The sequence below is a fragment of the Mchenga conophoros genome, linkage group LG23 (assembly GCF_057382185.1).
Source record: "Mchenga conophoros isolate Kocher_MC1m ecotype Shallow Benthic linkage group LG23, M_conophoros_male_GT1.1, whole genome shotgun sequence".
NCBI classification, from domain to species: Eukaryota; Metazoa; Chordata; class Actinopteri; order Cichliformes; family Cichlidae; genus Mchenga; species Mchenga conophoros.
This window is the reverse complement of record NC_140547.1, coordinates 33,912,160-33,927,831: the sequence shown is the minus strand read 5'-3', so window position 1 is coordinate 33,927,831 and position 15,672 is coordinate 33,912,160.

Genomic DNA, 15,672 nt, shown 5'->3' with positions numbered 1-15,672 from the left:
ATCAAGCAGTATCCACACGGTGTGGCAATAAAACACCCAAATCTCTCTTTCCATTAGCAGAGCCCCCTCCAAACCTCTTCCACTATACCTGAAAGGGTGTCAAGCCTCTTGTCCAGCATCTTTTTGTTTCGTCATTAATTGTCATCCAATTCCCCCCCCCCCCCCCCTGTTTTTGCCCAGTGTCTTTGTTTCTTTACTTTTCTTGTTCTTTTAACATTTTGGCTCAGAAGTTGTTGTTTTTTTTTTCTTTCCAATATATGTTACCACCCATCATTGTGGAGTTGCCTGTTCACTCTTTATTTCGAAAGTATTGTATTGTGGGAACCGTTTAATGAAGCCACCACTTGAAGACATGTTAAGTGCAGATCGAGCTATAGACTTCAATTCATCCTGCTGTGTCTTTGTATTCTTGTAAAGCCCAATTTAATGCAGGTCAAGTTTATAATGCAGCACTTTGCTCTATAAATACAATAGTGAAAAAATGATTTTTCTAAAGTAAAGTGTGTACTGGCTCCAATATCGGTTTCCTCATAATGCTAATTTGGCAGTATATCATTTGCAGTCATTTCCTTTATAACAGCTTTTTTTTTTTTTTTTTTTTTTTATGTTTTTAATTTGTTTCAAGTTCCAAAATGATCTCAGCTCCATCAACATTGTTTGAAATACACAAAGAAGCAGAAGAGAGCGTAGTAACGCTCTGCTATTTAGCTGACTGCAGTTCATTTTCACTTGGACAAAAAAAAAAAGAGAGAGAGATTCAGGAATCTGGAGTACTTTGTGAACTGGTATAGCTCAGAAAAACGTAGATTCATAAATTGGCTTTTATTGTAGATTATGGACAAAAATTGAAATTTTCTTTAAAGAAAGATTGCAGTTGGTGATTCGTGTCATTGGACCAAAGGAATTAAGCCTACTAGAAAAGGACTTTTGTAAATATTAAAGACTGGGTAATCATTTATTGTTGAAATATTTCTAATTCTACATTTGCAAGAGAAAAGAGTTTTCTTTCAAAAACAAGGATATTCTAAGTGACTCAGTGTTTGAGCTGTGTTTTATACATTTATACAAATCACAACAACAGCCGCCTCAAGGCGCTTTATATTGTAAGGTAGACCCTACAATAATACATACAGAGAAAAACCCAACAATCATATGACCCCCTATGAGCAGCACTCTGGCGACAGTGGGAAGGAAAAACTCTCTTTTAACAGGAAGAAACCTCCAGCAGAAATAAGCTCAGGGAGGGGCGGGGCCATCTGCCGCGGCTGGTTGGGGCGAGAGAAGGAAGACCGGATAAAAGATGCTGTGGAAGAGAAACAGAGATTAATTCAAACATGGAATTAAATACATGACTGAATGTCAAAGTTCAGCTTTAGTGAAAATTGTTTCAAGTTACTATAAACAATATCAATTAAATTGTAATAATTTAAATTAAAATTTGAAAATTAGTTAAACAGATTCTTTAACTTTTTTAAATTAGAGATTAAATATTAATATGCAGTGAACAATGACGTTCAAATTTTTGTAAATGATGCACAAACAATAATTGGTATGCTGCATTAACATTTTAAGCCCCACCCTGTGTGTGTGTGTGTGTGTGTGTGTCTGTGTGTGTGTGTGTGTGTACTGTTGTCACCTGTTTGCTGTTTTGGTGTGGGTGAGACCCTTCTCTTTAGATTGCTTTTTTGCGTCTTTGTGTGCCCTGTCAATTTTAAAGGGGTATGTGTTGCAATTCTGTACATAATCACGTGCTTCACTTTGTTTAAAAAAACAAAAGATGTTCCTGGTTCTGTGTCAGTGGATCTGGGAAATGTGACCGGTGCTAAAGAATAGATTACAGCAGGTAAATAACTTTTTCCTCTCTTCATGTTTGTATTCTAAATCATACATAAATGACTTGTGTGCTTTTCATAGTTTACTCTCTGTATGTATAAGTTTGCCTTTCCTTGCTCACTGGTGCAGGCTATGTGAATATATTTAACAGTGTGCATATTATTATGAAGTCACTTTGGGGTGTAAAACTGTGGACTTGATCCATTTATGTGTGTGCCGTTACCATTCTCTGTTTGCAATCATAATTGAAAGCATGATTGTCAAGTCTTTTTTTCTTTTCTTTTTTTATGGGAAGCAACAGAATCAATTTGATGTTGGAGATTTGACAACCTTTTAATGTAATAAAGCTAAACCTGAGATTAGTTAATCGTAAACCTTTAGCATTACCATATGCTATGACTTCATGTCCACAATGCATTTCTACTGTGCTGACAGATATCCACTGAAGTTAGGATGGTGTTACATGAGCGTTTACACTCATGTAACACCACTTGTGAGCACAAGATGGTGCAAGTCATTAACACTTGATTCTTAAAGGGGAAAAGGAAAGACTCACAAATGGGGTAAGACTACAACATAATTAAGCACTTGGATTTTCTAATGGGCAATTTAAAAAGGACCTTTACGAAAAATACGTTTAACAAGATCACCACTGAACAGTCTTAATTTTTCTCCACTTTTAATCTGTCTTTTCATAAGAGGCTGTTGTAGATCAACGATGCATCTCAGCTCACCTCCTTTACCTAACCATCTTGGGTGTGATATAAGCCACGAATGAGGTTTCTGTCAGCAAGAAGGATTTAAGTCTCTCAGTGATTCTGTCTCACCACACTTCAGGAGCTTTGTCATTTGCATCACATGTTAACATGAGGTGGAACAAACTTATGTACGCACGGTCACGGAGCGAAAAGAAACAAAATAATGAACAAAAAACTAATTTTTTTTTAAAGTAATAAATAAATAGTTGGGTTTTTTTGGTTTGGTTTGTTTTGTTTTTTTACAAACAGAATAAGTAATAAAGCAATAAAATAAATAATACGATAAGTAGAGTGCAACCACCAACAGATTACGACGTGATTGAAGCTTTATCACTTTCAGTGGCTTCCAAAAGTATTCGCCCCCTTGAACTTTTCCACATTTTGTCACATTACAGCCACAAACATGAATCAATGTTATTGGAATTCCACGTGAAAGACCAATACAAAGTGGTGTACACATGAGAAGTGGAACGAAAATCATACATGATTCCAAACATTTTTCACAAATAAATAACTGCAAAGTGGAGTGTGCGTAATTATTCAGCCCCCTGAGTCAATACTTTGTAGAACCACCTTTGCTGCAATGACAGCTGCCAGTCTTTCAGGGTATGTCTCTACCAGCTTTGCACATCTAGAGACTGAAATCTTTGCCCATTCTTCTTTGCAAAACAGCTCCAGCTCAGTCAGATTAGATGGACAGCGTTTGTGAACAGCAGTTTTCAGATCTTGCCACAGATTCTCGATTGGATTTAGATCTGGACTTTGACTGGGCCATTCTAACACATGGATATGTTTTGTTTTAAACCATTCCATTGTTGGCCTGGCTTTATGTTTAGGGTCGTTGTCCTGCTGGAAGGTGAACCTCGGCCCCAGTCTCAAGTCTTTTGCAGACTTGAGGTTTTCTTCCAAGATTGCCCTGTATTTGGCTCCATCCATCTTCCCATCAACTCTGACCAGCTTCCCTGTCCCTGCTGAAGAGAAGCAGAGCATGATGCTGTCACCACTATATTACGCACATCCCACTTTTCAGTTATTTATTTGTAAAAAATGTTTGGAATCATGTATGATTTTCGTTCCACTTCTCACATGTACACCAATTTGTGTTGGTCTTTCACGTGGAATTCCAATAAAACTGATTCATGTTTTTGGCTGTAATGTGACAAAATGTGGGAAAGTTCAAGGGGGCCGAATACTTTTGCAAACCACTGTATATAATGAATATAATGCTATTGGATACAGTTTGCAAAGTGTGGTGGAGGTATGGTCTTTGGCTCTGCTGCAGGGAGGGGTGGTGCCGGGGAGGCTGATGGGGCAGCTGCTGCTTCCAATCTGCTCTCAGTACCCACGCGGTAACAGGCACGCTCCTGGACAGCATGGACTCCCATATCGCCACAACATGTCAGCTTCCGGCTGATGTACAGGATCAGGTGGTCGACCCCCTGTCCTGTACATAACCACCGCTCGCTCCCCTGTAGCAGAGCCAAAGACCACACCTCCGCCACACAAGGCTGCTCTGTTAGTTGGTTTTGGACCCTATAATGGACCAGTTAAGGGCAGCCCAGTGGGCCCTGTGTTGTGGACACCTGCTCAAATGCAGGTCACATGACTGATCCATCAGCATGTGTGTTGTTGTTTTTTTTGTTTTTTTTCTTTGTTGTTTTTTTTTTTGTATAACTTGTATAGTTGATTGCCCTTACCTAAATTGTATGATTTGAGATGTGTAGGATTTGGTCCAACTGATGTCTCAGAGCATCAAGAGTGAGTCTTTGCTCAGTATATCTTATCATAGTAAGATGATGATTTCACAACTTATTTGACATTTTTGTTCTATTTGCTACCAGATAAGAGATCTTCCCATAGTCTAGTAATGGTTTATTTTGTATTTTTCTTTTAAAAGACAATGTTCAAGTTGAGAAGACAAATTTTCAGTGCCAGTTGACGTGACAACCAAATTTGCTACCGAGCACTGGCTTTTTGACCCGTTTGGTTCTCTGTATTTCAAACGGAGCTTGTGTGTGAATGAGAACCAATTGTCCTGTAGTAACTGGGCGGCAGCACCAACTCTTACTACTTACTTGCTAAAGACAGTTTGCTTTTCTAAGTAAACCTTTGAGCTGAAATTGACCACACCTCGATTCTTAACAAAGATGAGTTGGACCTTCTTAACAACCAACCCATTCATCCTCTTCATAACTGCTAGTTTAGCACGTGTCCACGTATATTGATGCACACATTCCTGTTTGATTCCAGTGCAAGTTTTGTTGAAAACAAAAATCAGTCGACTTCTCAGTTGGTCCAAAACCATCAGTTTTGAGGTAGCTTTGGCTCATTTACTTTCTGGCTTCACATCTACATTACTCCAGACTGAGTGAAAATACATTGTTTACACTTCGCACTTATGTTTTACAACTTTAAAGTTTCAGAGTTGTCCTTAGTCATGCTTTCAGTCTTGGAAAACATTTGCTTTATTTCCTGTATTTGTCATGTCTTACAGATCCTGCACTGATTCCAGTGATCCAGCCAAGCAACAGGTAAACTGTCTGTGTATGCTTAGTTTAAAGATTTCTATTTGATAAATAAATAAAACTTTTGAGTTACATCCACAAAGATCTTGGATGTCGACTTCATGATTTATTGGTCAAAAATGACCAAAAACATTATAGCTTAGAAACTGTGATTATTGTCAACATATAGAACTGGAGGAAAAATATTTAAAATATCATGTCACATTCGACCTCTGACCTCTCTTTGAATGTCAATAGATTGATCTGAAGGACAAAGTGATACTAATGTTACATACAGCCTTTTAAAATGATAGTAGGTTTCCAGACTGGCAAAAACATGTTGGCCTGGGAGACTTTGAGTATCATTGATAATTACATTATGCCTTTAAGTATATTACAGTTACAGGTTATAACTGTTTTAATACATAAGAATTTGAAAACATGTAAAATGTTCCAGATTTTTGTTTTAAATAAACATGTTATCACAAATGTTTTTCCACTGATATTTATTACTAAATGAATTTTGCTTAAAACAAAAAATAAATATGCAAAAAATGATGGGAAGTATATATAAATGGGTTTCAACAGAGAAAATAGCAAAAGGCTGCACTTTGTTGTGCAGTCTTCTTAAAGTATGTTTAAAAAGAACAAGGGAAACACAGCAATTACAATTATATTCCCTTAAAAGTAAATGCTGCCTTAGCTGAGGTTTGTGCTTTGAGTACTTCTTGTTTCCGAACCCCTTATTTTTAGTCTTGTTAGTCTTAGTCATATGTCATTAATAATTTTTCCATTGAATTATGATTTAAGTGAAGCCAGCATTGTGTAGTTATAAAAGATTTTAGATATGAAAGGTGGTTCATATCAGTTGGTGGACTTGTTACAGTAAAACAAATGCATTTAAATTTCTACTCCCACTAAATGATTTACTGTAAATAAAAAGATTTGTAAAACCACAGTGCTGTTGATGACTCTGATTTCTCACTTTCTGGTTTTACTAGGGGTGGGGGGGGGGAATCGATACTGTGTAGTATCGTGATATTTTGTTTGCTAATAATGTATTGATACAGGGACAGCAGAAATCGATACTTTGTTACAAAAAAAGTTTTTGTGGACTGGAACTCTGACTTCAGAGCATGTTGATCCTTTTTCTGAGCAAGAATCCTGACATTCCTTCACTGTCCAAATGTGTTTAACTTGTTTTTTGGCAGCAATAAACATGACAGTTTACTTATTTTAATTTAAGACATGTTTTATTTTAATTAAGTTTAAAACTTTTTTATTTAATGTAAAATTATATTTTGTTTTAATTTAATGGTAAATAATTTACTTTCAAATTCTTCAGTTGCTGAATGGGCTGCATAGTTTTCATAAATTTCATAGTTCAGAATAGCTATAATTGTACCAGATGGTTGCATTCAGTTAAGTTGGACTAGACTGTAATACAAACCGTTCAGTTTGTCAACAATAAAACTGACTGAAATGAGAGAAAGACTGAGTGTGAGACTTTGATATTAGATAAAATGAATATTGATAAAGTTTACCTTTATGTACAGAATCTGAATATCGCAAAATATTTTTAAAAATTGCAATAATATCGTATCGTGCGTTAAGTATTGTGATAATATCGTATCATGGGATGTATGGTGATTCCCACCTCTAGGTTCTACACAGTCATCCTTTAGTACTCTTTATTTTTTCTGTGTCACAGTAGCAATATGGCCTCAGCTGTATAAAATCTGAGTTTTTAATAATAGTCTTTTTGTTTTATTCTTGATACAGCATGAAGGATTACCCTGGGGTTTAAAGCCACTTTTTGTCATTAAATGTCTAACTACAAGGGAGTATTTTATCTGAATGTCTGGGCCCTGGGTCTCCTCCATCCTGTGGCTCCATGTACCTACTATTAAATACTTAAACGCTCCCACACACAGGTGTTCACATTGTCTGGATTGGCTGCTGCCTCTAAACATGTTATGTATCATCAGTACTTTATGGTGTTCTTTAACATTTAATATTTATCATTTACTGCTACTTATGCATATATTGGTTGTTGCTGTGGTTTCCCTACTGTGTTGTTTTCTTTGCTTTTTTCAACTGGTAGTCAAACAGATTTTCTGTGTGTGTGTGTGTGTTTTCTCTTTCTCTTCCTCGTCTTCTGTTAACTTTCTCCCCAACTTCTCCTTTCTTCTTTCCCATCCCCCAGTCCTGTCTGTTATGATTGTAATAACTCAAAATAAAAATGAAAAAATTCTAATAAACTACGACTATCAAGTGGACCATTTGTAGCAAAAGACGTAATGGTCCACTTGTGAAAATAAATCTGTTGGGCTTTTTGTTTGGCCTTCAGACAACAATTCTCACTGCTACACTGCCAGACAAGACAGGCAAACAAATAAATAAAAGAATAAGAGGTACGTTGACCCACTGCCCAGCCGGAGTTCAATTCTAAGTACTATCTCTTCAACAGAGGACATTTTGGTTACAGAATTGTAATCGCTATTTTTCATATTTTGTCTATACTTTTAGTCAATTTCTTTTTAAGACAGGAAGGCTTAAAAACTAACGAATTATTTAGAAAAATTTCTTTTGAACAAGAATACATATATATAGTTAAATTAGGTGGCGGCAACATGTGTCTTTGTTGGGCAAGAAAAAGCTGATAAAGTAAATGATACTGAAAAGAAAACTCTTCTGGAACATATGTGCAACTAATTAATTACGATGGGCAGGAGTTTAGCAATCTGCAAAAAAAGAGGGGGAAAAAAGCCCCTACAAATTCAATAGTACTGAGAATAATATTTGTCAGTGTAAAATTGTGAAGACGTTGAATATTTCATCATCTACAGTGTCACTGAAAAATTCAGAGAAATCTCGGTGCACAGCAGAAGGCCAAAAGCTAATGTGGAATGTCTATGATCTGCAGGTCCTCGAGCAGCGTTGCGTTTAAAACGAGTATGTTTTCATTGAATATACAGCATGGGCTCAGGAACACTTCTAGAAGAAGAGAGTTTGCTGTATCATCCATAAATGCAGATCAAGCAAAGAAGCCATATTTGAACATGATCCAGAAATTCTGCTGACCTTCTTTGGGCCAAAACTCATTTAAAACAGACTGCGGCAAAGTGAAAAACTGTCCTGTGCTCATAGGAATCAAAATTTGGAATTTTGTTATGGAATACATGGTTGCTGCATCTTCTGGACAGGAGAGATGCAACGTGGCTTGTCATAAACACCAAGTTCATTCATTCATCATTTTTACTGGAAGTCGCATATACCACATCTGGAAAGACGCCATCAGTGCTGAAACGTATATACAGGTTTTAGAGCAACAAATGCTTATGATGGTTTTGTTTTTTAGAGGTTTTGATTATGTTAGTAAGACGATGCCAAACCAGATCCTGCACCTATTGCTACAGAATGGATTTGTCGTAGTAGAAACCTGCAGCCAAACCTTCCCACACATTTGCAGTCTGGATGCTACACAGTGGTAACTAAAACTCTATCCCAACTTTACTGAGATGTGTTGCTGCCACCAAATTCAAAATACATTTTCACCCCTCAACTGTTGATGGGAGGTGTTGTCATCACCCCACTGGACAGCATGGACACCTCAATTTGTGAATGCGATAACTCAAGAATGATGCGACGTAGGAGCTTCATTGGTAGCTCAATTGATACCATAGGTGCATCTGCTAAAATCTCGGATGAGTTCGAATGTCAGTCACCTCGGCCTGGAGTTCAGAAGTTATGTTTTCTGAAAACCTCGTGAATGCTATTATTTGAGAACAAAACGGCGTAGGATTTTGAAATTGACACCATATATGTGTGTGAGTAAGTAAAATTTATTTATATAGTGCTTTTCACAGATAAAAATCACAAAGTGCTTTACAACACAGAAAATGGGCATATAAAAACAATATAACAGTAAATAAAACAATGTAAAACAATAAACCTATAAAAACAGCATAAGAAGAAATTAATCAAATGCTTTTCTAAATAAAAATGTCTTCAGCTGTTTCTTAAAAGAATCAATGGCGTCCGTGCAGCGAAGAGACAGTGGGAGAGAATTCCACAACCGTGGTGCCACAGTCTGAAAGGCCCGATCACCACAGGTTTTAAAACGAGAGCGCGGTACCACCAGCAGTCTCTGATCTAATGACCTTAAAGCCCGAGAAGATGTATGTGGTTTCAGCAGGTCAGATAAATATCAAGGAGCCTGACCACTAAAGGTTAGAACTAAAATTTTAAAATGAAACCTAAAATTTACAGGCAACCAGTGAGGGGAGGCCAAGACTGGAGTGATATGCGATCTTCTCTTGGTGCCTGTTAAGAGACGTGCTGCAGCATTCTGCACAGTCTGAAGACGATTTAAGGCTGATTTGTTAAAGCAAGTAAAAAGGCCATTACAATAGTCTAAACGAGAAGAAATAAAAGCATGAATAATCATCTCAAGTTCAAGCTTTGATACCATTAGTCTGAGTTTAGAAATATTCCGTAAATGATAAAAACAGTTTCGGACCAGCTGCTTAGAATGCTGCTCGAGCAACATCGAGCTGTCATATTTGACAGCTCGATGTCATCATCCTAGATGTGTACTAGGATGATGAGTGGTTGGACTGGTGGTTTATGGTCTATTGTGGATTTAAAAATAGGTTTATAATATTTGCAAGTCATTGCATTCTGATTTTATTCACATTTTACACAGTGTCCCAACTTTTTCAAAATGATGTTTGTAGTGGATCAACATGAAAGTTCAAACGTGGTAAAAAAAAAAAAAAAGTTCTTTAAATAAAACAAAAATGAAAGATGTCCAGACGAGGGATCATTGATTATTGGGTATCATATATGTAATGATTTTGAATATGGAGCTGGCAGGTAGGAGGAAAAGAGTTTGGTGTGTCAGAGGATCCCAGGGACAGGAAATATCTTTAGCTGTCACACAAGCACGAGTCCTGGCATGTAATAGTAGCTTGTTTGTTAGTTCAACATGTATTACACAATGCCTATTCAGAACGTATTAGTTATCACATTTGACAAATGGTTCCTAAAATGATACAGTTTATTACTGATCGTCATTTTTCAGTTTACCAAAAGGCTTTTTCCCCAGTCTTGCTCAGGTCTGGCAGACTTGCAGTAAAATGTGAGTACATCTTTGACACAGTCAGAGCTGGTTGATGCTTTGAGGGTGGAAAAAGTGTGTTTGTAGCAGAAAGGTTGGGAACCGCCAAGGAGGGGCATGTTGCTTTTCTTTGTCATGCCCAAGGCTGTTCATTATCAACATGAAGGAAGGTAATCATTGAAGTGATCCAGTTTTAACGGGGCTGATCGTGGCCAATTTGGGGAATGAATACTCCTAGTCTCTGTTCGTCTTCTTCTGTGGCCTAGTTCTTCTTTAGCCCAGTTTGTGGCCCACTTCTGGTTCTAGAAGTACAACCAATTTTTGGGCTAATAGTAATTTTTCCTTTTGACTACGTGCTGCGTTGAATTAACTTAACTCCCTGCTCTGTTTCCAACAAGCACTCTGAGATTAAATCAACTTTAGCCACAATAACCTTTATTATGGTCTTATACACTGCATTATGAATGCAAGATTACATATTTATGTGAAATTCAATTGAAGGCAAATCATAATCTTTAAGCCCTGAATATACTACATTACAACCTTGTGGCCTAGATTACAGTCGGTACTATTCGTGACTGTTTCACTGTTACACGCAGGAATCTAATAATGTCTTCAGCCGAATGTGAGTGTCACACTCGCACTGTTCTGATAACTCATGTCTGTTGGATTTAAATAACATCTGTTAATGTGGCAAAAGTTCATTTTGTTTGAAACTGGAGTTACTTTCAAATACTTTGTGATACACTGCTTTCCAAAGCCTTAACAATTACTGTGAAACATGCAGCACGAATGTTCTGAAGCGGCCCCCGTTGTTCTTGCATGCAAATTTCTTAACATACTTAAATGACCCTGAAGCAATAGTTCCTGACCTGCAGGAAACGGTCCAAAAACAATACGGAGAGGTCGCCAAAGGATTAAAAGGATAAAGAGGGAAAGAAAAACACCTGTTGAGCAGAATTAAGTGTATTGTTTCGTACTCTTATCCAAGTTTGCTTTTGTTTCTTGTGAAATTCTACTTGTCGTTGTATTTTCCACTCTGTACCAAGCCCAACACGTATCAACAATCTGATGAACACTTCTTTCAGTTTAAGTGGGATTTAAAATAAATGAAAATGAAGTGTTGTATGCTATATTTCCTACTATGAAAGACTCGATAACAGGAACATAAATAGACTAATCTGGGGTTTTAAAATAAATTTCTACCTGCTGGCCTGTCAACGCTCTCACAGGAAAATTGAATTTCATGTTTTTCTACTTAAATTGTAATATGACATTACTTAAATTCTCATTTTCCCCCAGTGTGGACAAAATTTAAAAAAATGTAACCATTGACAAATTGTAAAATGTGAAAACAAAGTAGTAGTACTTGGATAGAACGTTTAAACCCATTTGCAAAAAAAACAAAAAAAACCCTATTTTAAATTTAAAAAAAACAATAGCGTTATTGACTCAGTGTTAACCTCTAATTTTCAGTTTTGATTGGAAGTTAGGATAAAGATATATTTTTAAGAATGTTATTTTAGCCAGCTTTCTTATGTTTGTTAAAGGAGACATTATAAAATTGCCTCTTATCCAGTTGAGAGCAGAGCTATTACTGTAAGAAATGGAAGCAAATAAGTTAATCTAAAGTCCTAAACCCCCCTTAAATCTTCTATCTATAGATGTACATTGATATTCAAAAACAATGAAAACTGTTAAATTATGATTTACTTGTATTTAGATTCATGTGGAAAAAGACTGTAGTCTTGTGAAAAACTTAGTACATCCTTAATTAATTCATCATCAAGTGTGTGCACCTCGAAACATGCAGAGGTTTTGGCAGTTTGTAGGTCTGCAGCATTCAGATGCCTCTTAACACAAAAGCAAGGATGAAAAACATCAGAAATGATGAACTGTTGCTGCCCATTAATCTGGGAAGGTTTATGAGGCCATATCCAAACTTTCTGCAGTAAGATTATTCATAAGTGGAAAACATTTAACACAGTTGGCAATCTTTCCATGAGTGGATTTCCTGGGTGCTGAGTTTGGTCAGAACAGGCACAAAGTGAAAAAAGAAAAAAAAAACTTCATGGGCTTCATTTGGCATGTTAAAGTTCAATTTTCACAATACAACCAGGAAAAGACTGAACACTTATGGCTTGTTTGGAAGGGTTCCTAGGAGAAAGCCTCTTCTTTCTAAAAAGAACATGACAGCAAAGTCTGAACAAACTTTAACAATTCTACAACAATGTCTTTTTGACCGACTGCACTAAAGTGGAGATGTTTGGTAATGATGCACAGCACCATGTTTGGTGAAGACCATACACAGCATATCAGCAAAAATGGCTCATACCAATCAAGCAAGGCGGGGTGAGGATTTGGGGTTGTTTTGCAGCCACAGGTCTTGGGCACCTTGTGGTCATTGAGTCAATCATGAACTCTGTAAACCAGAGTATTTTAGAGTCAAATATGAAATTGGGTCATGAAATAGAAGAAATCTATAACACAATGGCTGAAAAATAAAAGAATCGAGGTGTTAAAATGATGCAAAGTTCTGACCTCAACCCTATCCGGTTGTTCAGTGATGATGCAACGAATCCTACTTCCAGGCCTAAAGTAGTCTGTGTTTAATATGGCTTTTGTGTTGTTAACATGTTCAATGTTATGTATTTTCTTATATTTGATCTGAAAAAGCTCCTAAAACAGACAGTGATCACTGTTGACCTCCCTCGGCTTTTATTACCGCTAATCATTTATTTAAGCTCAGTTTTTAAAACCTTACGATGTAACTACAGCCCAGCCCATGCAGCAGTATATGAATGACTAACCTCGTATTGTGGATGGATTATCTCAGTTGTTCTCCTGGCTGAAGTTTGGTCCTTTTACAGCATCTTGCCATGCGATTACATTTGTTCCTGACCACCAAGAACACTCACGGTAACTTTTATTGAGTGGAAAAAAAGTTAGCTTGTTTATATTATGCTAACATAGCTGACTGTTTTCTTACCCCTGACTGTCTTCACTACTAGAGCAGTGCGATATGGCCAAAAATATTTATCACGATATATATTTGAAAATTTGCGATAACGATATAACTGACGATATAATTGATGCCAGACAAAATACAACTCCACAACATTACTAGCACAAAAAGACAACCTTCCATTTATTTTCACTTAAACAAGAAGCTGGTTTTTATGTACATTAAAGCTTTATAAAAATGTAACAGTGCAAATGCAAATTCCTTGCTGAAAGTTTAACCAAAAGGCATTTCCAGTAGAAATGGGCTGACATATCCTGAGCATAACCATGTATAATATCCACTGAAGTTAAAAAGAGGTGCTTTGCAACATTAAACTGCAGTGTGCAGTACCTATTTTTCGGACCATAAGGTGCACGGGATTATAAGGCACATTAAGCGAAACAAAGCAGTCAGATAAATCAAACTTTATTAAACTCATTCTTCTTGCTTCCTCCACTTCTGTACCATTGATTCGTTAATGCTGTATTCTATCACAGCTGCTCTATTCCCATGTTGTTGCAGTATATTAATGACTAACCTTGTATTGTGGATGGATTATCTCAGTTGTTCTCCTGACTGAAGTTTGGTCCGTTTACAGCATCCTGCCATGCGATTGCATTTGTCTCTAACTATCAGGAACCTTAACGTTAACTTTTATAAGTGGAAAAGTGTTAGTGTTCGTCCTCCAGCTTCACTGTTTATGTTATGCTAACATAGCTGTGTCACTAGCGATCACGTAGCACATCATTATATACCAGCTAGCCCAACTTCAGTAACCCTACAAACGTCACTGCTGTTTAGTTTTCTGTCTTCATTTATGCTGGAAGTGATAGCAGAGCTGTACGTTTTAATTTGTTTCCAAAACCCCGCAGTCAGGACATGCTATATTGTATTTAGATAGAAGCTAGCGAGCTAACTCCCTGCTAACTTCTAACTCCGTTAAATGTTATAAATTCCGTTTTCATGGATGCCTGGATGTTAAACTCAATTGTTACACCTGGTAGAGCAGAACGCTGATCATTTTATTAAAGATGAAAGACTTTAGACAGTTTTTCAACTCTCAGTAATGCCATACTTTGTTTGATATATGGACCTGCAGCGGAGTTTAGGTCCAGACACGGTTAGTGACGTCAGACTGAACAATCGGATTGAAATCCTGCAGGAAGACCTTAAGAGAATTATGTATAAACAGATGTCCACAAACCTCAGTGAACTGAAGCAATGTTGTACACAACAGTGGACCAAAATTAGCTAACTAGCTATAGTCATGTGACCTTTGATGTGACCCGATAATGAAGTGAGAGACTGATAAAGTCATACTGAAAATTATTATTTTAAGTAATTAAAGGGTTCTGTGAAAACTTTCTTTTCCATATGACTGACAAAAAGTGGGATAATTCATACCAACATACCTAGTCAACATAGAAAAGCTCCCAAATGTGCCTGAGTAGCCTCCTGTTTTCATGTTTTTATATCAGTTTAGTTCTCGGGACATTGCAACAAAAGAAACTTATCTCATATTCATAACATGAGGTGATCAGAATCAGAATCAGAATCAGAATACTTTATTGATCCCTGGGGGAAATTATTTTTTGTTACAGTGCTCCATTTTAAACCAACATTAAGACAAGACAGACAATACGCTAACTAAGAATAGTACAATATATACATATATATACATACATACATACATAAGTCACTTATAAATAAATATTTGGAAAAGAAACATGTGTAGTTGTAGCAGCAAACAGTGTGTTAAGTGGATGCGTTGTACAGGGAGATGGCCACAGGCAGGAATGATTTCCTGTGTCGTTCAGTGGTGCTTTTCGGTAATCTCAGTCTCTCACTGAACGTGCTCCTGTGACTGACCAACATGTCATGGAGTGGGTGGGAGGTGTTATCCAACATTGTCTTTATCTTGGACAGCATCCGCCTCTCCGACACCACCTTGAGGGAGTCCAGCTCCATCCCCACAACATTGCTGGCCTTACGGATCAGTTTATTAAGTCTGTTGGCATCTGCGACCCTCAGCCTGCTCCCCCAGCATGCAACAGCATAGAGGATCGCACTGGCCACCACAGACTCATAGAAAATCCTCAGCGTGATGACTGATAACCAATGTTTTTAACAACTAGCATTATAAAAATGGCATCTCAAGATTGGGATATGCGTAAAAGTTTAACATTTTGGCCTTACAAAGGTGTCACTGACTGGGTTTTGGATGTTTTTGAAAAGATGCACGTTAGGTCTTCAGACTGTTACACTCTGATTTAACTTCAGATTAGATAATGAGGTAATTGTGTCACTTGATTTAACAAGAGACCAATCTAACACATAAACTCATTTACAGAGATCTCATTCAGCACACAGTAACGAGCTGACAGTAAAAATAACGGGACTTTTTTCTAATGTTGTTTGCTTGAGTAATGAAACTTCATTGGCCCACTTGCT